Below are 6,218 nucleotides of genomic sequence, written 5' to 3'. Positions count from 1 at the left end.
CAGGTCTAAAATCCACCCAGAAAGTGGTTTATTATTCCTATTCCTATGTGATACAAGCGTGCCACTGTTGCACTAGTATGTGCAGGGACCCATGGCGGTGACCCTGCCTTGATGCCTTAAGGGTCATGTGTAATAGGTTCTCAGTTTATAGAGTCCATGGCTCCTGAAGCACACAATGTGCCTTCCAGTTCCTGAGAGACCAAATGCCTCAGGCAGTGAAGTGCTCAGGACTCTTCGGGTTTCTATATATGGTCCCTCAGAAGTCAAGGAAACATGGAAGGAAGCTTGACAGAACAACAGGTCTTAGACATTAATTTTGTGTACCCTTTATAGTTTGCAAACATCACTGTATCCTGGCAATGACAACTGTATTGATCCTGGTAACTGCCATTAAATTCTGTTTCTGATAAAGGTATAAAATATCTAATTGCTCTCAAAATTGCCACAGCGTAAACTTTACTGTGGACTCTCCAACTAGGCTAATATGATTTCTAACGGCCACTTCTACCTTGGCCCGGTAAGTAAACACGGGAACATACAAGTCTGTTTTACAGATACTCTTGCTGTAAGTGGGTGGGTCCATAGATAGGTAATATTGATGATTATCTTTCACCTCCAGCAGCATCCAGAATACCTTTCCATCACCATGAATACTAGTCAGTAGTGGAACGCTTTTAGTTGGGCACCGGCTTAACTTTTCCATGTTCTTAAATATCTGTTTAGGATTTTCATCCCATAATGGTACAGAATGAGTGCATTCATGGTGCATGCTAAGCAAGTGATCTACCACTGAGCTACTGCACCCAGCTCAGTACTTATGCAAATAAAAATGTATTCATAGTCCTTAGATGAAAATATACATTTGACTACTTCATTTAATGATGTATCCGTATGACTGGGGTGATGGCTTTGCAAGGAGAGTGCTTTCCACATACGTATGAAATTTAGATCTCCAGAACCCATGTAAATGCTGGGTTCGTGGCTCATCTGTAATTTCAGGGCTCAAGAGTGTGGGAAGCCATTAGAGACCCTCACTTCGGCTGACAGAGCAAAGGTCCTGAGAAAAGAAAATAAGAACCTCTCCCATGGGCATTGGTTTAGCCATTGTTTCGAGATAACTGCAGAATGGTCCTGCCTGCGTCAACACCGCTGACACCGGGTATCTTCATCAGATGACCTCTTTACCTCTGCCATAAATGCCAGGAATACCTTTGCCCCTCTTTGTCCTTGCCTTGAGGCACGTCCCTCCTGAAAGCCTTAAAACCTGTGTACCCCGATGCATTAGAGGAGGCCTCGACAATTGAACCCCTCTCTGCCTGGCCTCCTCCTTTCTCTCCCCGCTTTGACCCTCAGGTAGCACCCCTTCGGGACCCTGAATAACTGGACCTGCTGGTCCGGTCACAAGAGGAAGAGACAGGGGATCCCTGGAGCAAGGTGGCTAACTAGGGCTCTGAATTCAAGTGAGAGACTCTGCCTCAATATATAAGGCATAAGGTAGAGAGCCATCAAAAAAGAAAATGAATGTCAACCTCTGGTCTCTAAATGCAAACATATGTGTGTACCTTGCTTGCATATGTGCCCATGCATATGCAAACATGAATATATACATATATGTTCACCACACCTACATTGAAAAATCTATTTGGGGTATTTTTGTTTTCAATTTATCTGTTTTTATTTTATACATGTGAGTATTTTGCTTGCATGCATTTCAGTGCACTATGTATATACCAAGTGCTGTGGAGACCAGAAGAGAGAGCTGCTGCCCCCTACTCCCTGGAAATGGTATTGTGGATGGCTCTAAACTGTCATGTGGGTGCTGGGAAATGAACTCAGATGCTGTGCCAAAGCAGCAAGTACGCTTAATTGCTGACCCCTCCCTCCCATCTCTTTCTTCTCCCCCAAACCCCACCCATAAAATAGGTTCTCACATAGTCCAGGCTGCCTTCAAAGTTATGATGTAGCTGATAATGCTCTTCAACTCCTGATCCTTGGAGCATAATCTGTATTAGCACAAGCGCGCATGCACACGCACACACACAACCTCTCTCCTTCTCTTCCTTTCTTTCTTCCTTATTTCCTCTTCTCCTTCTTCTTTGGTTCTTGGGACAGGGTCTTCCTATTTAGTCCAAATGCCTTCAACTCTCTCTATTGTCTAGCTTGGCTTCAAACCCATAATCTTTCTGTCACAACCTCTCATGTGCTGGGATTATAGATATGCATCAACATACCCAGCCTTTCAATTATTTGGCATACATGGAAATGTAACATTATGTGACTATACCATGGTTGTTTAAGTAGATCCCTTATTGGTAGGTACATTGGCAAATGCCACCAATATGATAATAAGTCATCTCACAGATGTCGTTTCTTCTTTTTTTAAACAGATCTGGCCTCAAGTTCATCTGTAAACACAGCACAGGTCACTGGTCATCTGCAGATCGTGTGTAGTTAGGTGTGTCCCAGCGGCCCGTCTGGCTTCACATTGGTGGATAGAAGCCTATTCTATGGGACCTTCGCAGGGGCCTGGGCGCCTTGGGGAGCCTGAGCTGGAGCTGAAGCTGGGCCTCTGTTTTGGTTTGAACCTTGGGTTTTTGTTGGCAGCGCCTATGGTCCTTGGCTATGTAGCCGGCTTCAAATCCAGTTCCCAAGGGTGGGGTGAGCAGAGAAAGCGGGACAGCTAAGGCTGTGGTCCGGGCCCTTTGGTACACCGGGCTTAACCGCCTTAGGCTTCACAGGCCTTGACGGCCTCTGCTCGTCCACTCGTCGTGCTTGCAGTGTTCGTCTGCATCTTCCTCAGGCCTTGCTGTTGTGCTTCTTGGCAAAGAGTGTGTTCCTCAGGAACTTGGGGCCAACTCCTTAAGAGATTTGTATCTTTGTAACTGGGTTTCTTGATGCTATTCCTGTGCCAATTGCAGGATTCCTTGTGTGCCATGTGGTTCTTGGACCTGACCATGTCTGCATGGTAAACTGAGGTTCCCACAGCACCGGAGACCAGAAGAGCCAAACCATTTCTTAGCCAAACCATTTCTTAATTCCAGGCTCACAGAGAATAAGAATATTGCTAAGTTCCAGAGCAAGAGACTTCATTATGTTAGCAGGTCAGAACTTGGGGTTAAGAGAGGAACTGGCTAAAGATGGCAAAGAAGAAGTGCTTTGTTTATGAAACACAGTGTGCCTTAAATAGGAGATAGTCTTGATTCTGTTTCAAAGATTTATAAAATCTGTAAAACTGGCATTTTTCTAAAACATTTTTACAGACAAAAATTAGGTTGTAATTTCATGCTTTGTAAAACTGCCTTTGATCAAGTGCCAGAAGTGATGTTCTGGTGATAGGTTTTGAAGACAAATGTTATTAAATGCTGTAGTATTCGTGTTAGCATATTTTAAAGACAACACTTTGTAAGACAAAACATCTTCCCAGGAGTGTGGTGATCCTGAGGTGAAATGTGTCTTCTTGCCCCCTCAGAACTGAAGTATGAAAGAGCAATTACTGGGGACACTCGCTCTGTTTCTTGTCTTTACACTTTGTGCATGAAACATCTCTCTCTCTCTCTCTCTCTCTCTCTCTCTCTCTCTCTCTCTCTGTACCATGTGCATGCCTGTTGCTGTAGAGACCTGAAGAGTATACCAGATTCCTTGTGAGCTTCCATGTGGGTGCTGGGAACCACACTCAATTTCTTGTCAAGAGCAGCCAGTGCCCTCAATTTCTTGTCAAGAGCAGCCAGTGCCCTTAACAGCTAAGCCCTCCCTAAAGTTCTTCCTTCCTTCCTTTCTTTCCTTTTTTCTCTCTTTTTTTTCTGTTTTTGGAAGTAAAGGTTTTTTACATGAAACAAAATTCTTGTCTTAGAAAAGAACCATATATCTATAATTTATTGACCTTCAGTTATAAGGTACTTTAAATGGTTTCCTAGTGTCTTTAAGCAACATGTAGTCTTGGAACCTTCTTTTTCTACCTTCATTAATAGAATCCAGAATATTTCAAGTTCAGTTGAGTTCTAGACTGGAGGAGGTAGAGAAATTCCCTAGATACACTTTGGATTTTCCAATTTGTTGGTTTTTTTAAACCTGGGCACTTGTTTTATTGGGACTGACAAGGCAAGATTGTGCACAAACTGTGACCTATAGGATATGTCTGACTATCCCCTAAAAATGTATTCTCCACCACACTGCTCATGATTTAAAGCAGGGGATCAGATAAAGTTTTTACATGGCTGGTTTTGCTACACTGGGAAGGAGACAAAAGCTAGATTTTAATATCAAAAGTTCAATTCTACCACTTCTGGGAAAGAAATGTGGTCATCTCAGCCAAGGCTTAGGAAGAGGTGCAGGTCTGTGGAGCTGGCAGGACAGGGGCTCTGGGATCCCTCAACTGAAGCGGTAGGCAAGGATGGAGTTCAGGTGGGTGCTATCCAGGGAGCTCAGGGTGTCAGAAATGAAAGGTAATGAAGGGATAAGACACCCAGAGCTTCCAAGACCTCACACCTTACTGGGAAACCAGGTTTAATCCTTCAGGAACCCCTTGAGCTATCTACCTGCTGTTGGCTTTGCTTCTACACAGCCTCCTGGTTCCGGGTCAGGTAACCTAGGAGCTTCAGCGGCCTGCTTGGCCACAGGTTCCCTAAGGCTTACAGAAGTAACCCATGCCAGTGTTTCTCTCTGTCTCTGTCTCTGTCTCTGTCTCTGTCTCTGTCTCTGTCTCTGTCTCTCTCTCCTTCCCTCCCTCCTCCTTTTCTTTTCTTCTTCTTCCCAGTGACTCTGGAACTTGGAATCCAGCACCCACTAGTCTGGCTGCTTCCTCTCAGCAACATGAAACTCCATGCAGGGGGAGGAGTACCAGGTGCCGCCACTTTGTCTGGAGGTTGTCAGCTGTGAAGCTGGGAGCCGTGAACCCAGAAACCACGAGTCTGGCAGCCCTGAGTTTGGTAGCCATGAATCTAGACCTCCGTGAGTCTGGCAACTATGACTCTTTTTTTTTTTTTTTAAGATTTATGTATGTATGTATGTATGTATGTATGTATGTATTTATTTATTTATTTTTCATGTATGTGAGTACACTGTCACTGTCTTCAGACACACCAGATATGGGCATCAGATCCTCACTACAGATGCTTGTGAGCCACCATGTGGTTGCTGGGAATTGAACTCAGGACCTTCAGAAGAGCAGTCAGTGCTCTTAACCGCTGAGCCATCTCTCTAGCTCAACCATGACTCCTATAACCATGAATTCCTCATCCCTGAATCTGGCCACCCTTAATCCGGAACCCTGAATCTAGCAGCCATGAATCCCACAACCATGAATCCTGTAACCACGAGTCTCCCAAGATGAACCCAGGAAGCATGCGTGGATCCTGAAAGAACATGAGTCTTCTTCCTGTAACCTTTGTCATGTCCCCCTTGTCCAAGTCTAGCATCTCTTCAGCTCCCATTTCTGCCTCATCTTCCCTTTTCTCTGGATGCTGCTGTTTGATGAGCTCTTGAGGAGCACAGAATAGATAATCCAGGCCTGCACCCCAATGTCCTAGAACCCACTGCAGGGCTTTCTGCAAGAAGCTGCTTTCTTCCAGGTTCAGGATATTTTTTCAGGCCAGGAAACACAGGGACCAGAGCCTCTTCCTCCTAGGCTGCTTCTCAATCAAGGAACACCTGTCACAATGATGATTTTGTGCCAGGAAATGTTCATGGACCCCAAACGACCACCAAGGAGTTGATTTCAATGTATTTGCATTAGGGTCCCTTTATTTAAGCTTGAGCTTGGGCTCCCGCCAACCCTGACACAGCAGGAAGGCGGAGCCCTGAGCCTAGTTTCAGGAAAACATTTATAGAGGCAAGAAAGGGGCATCTAGCCTGGTATACTTCTGACTGGGGAGCCATTATGGCCTTTAACATAATTGGCTGGTGCTAGGAACCAAACCACAAACTTAACTTCCATTTTCCTCCTGATTGGAGGTTGTTAGGAAGTGAAGTGTGGGGGACAGGCTTGTAACCTAGGGGTGCAGATTTTTTGGTGAACAACTTGGAAACTGGTGCTAGATGTAGGTTTTGTTCAGGGTGGGGGGAGGGGTGGGGGTGGGGGATGGGGGGTAGCCTGGAAACTGGTGTTAGAAGTAGGACTTGTTCAGGGGTAACCTGGAAACAGGTGCTAGGTACCGGCCTGTTAGTTTACTTGAGTTCAACCTTAGGTCAGGTTTTCTAAGATGGAGTCTGAACCCAATAGA

This window comes from Apodemus sylvaticus, chromosome 3, assembly GCF_947179515.1.
Source record: "Apodemus sylvaticus chromosome 3, mApoSyl1.1, whole genome shotgun sequence".
In the NCBI taxonomy this organism is placed as follows: Eukaryota; Metazoa; Chordata; class Mammalia; order Rodentia; family Muridae; genus Apodemus; species Apodemus sylvaticus.
This window is presented reverse-complemented; position numbering follows the sequence as displayed.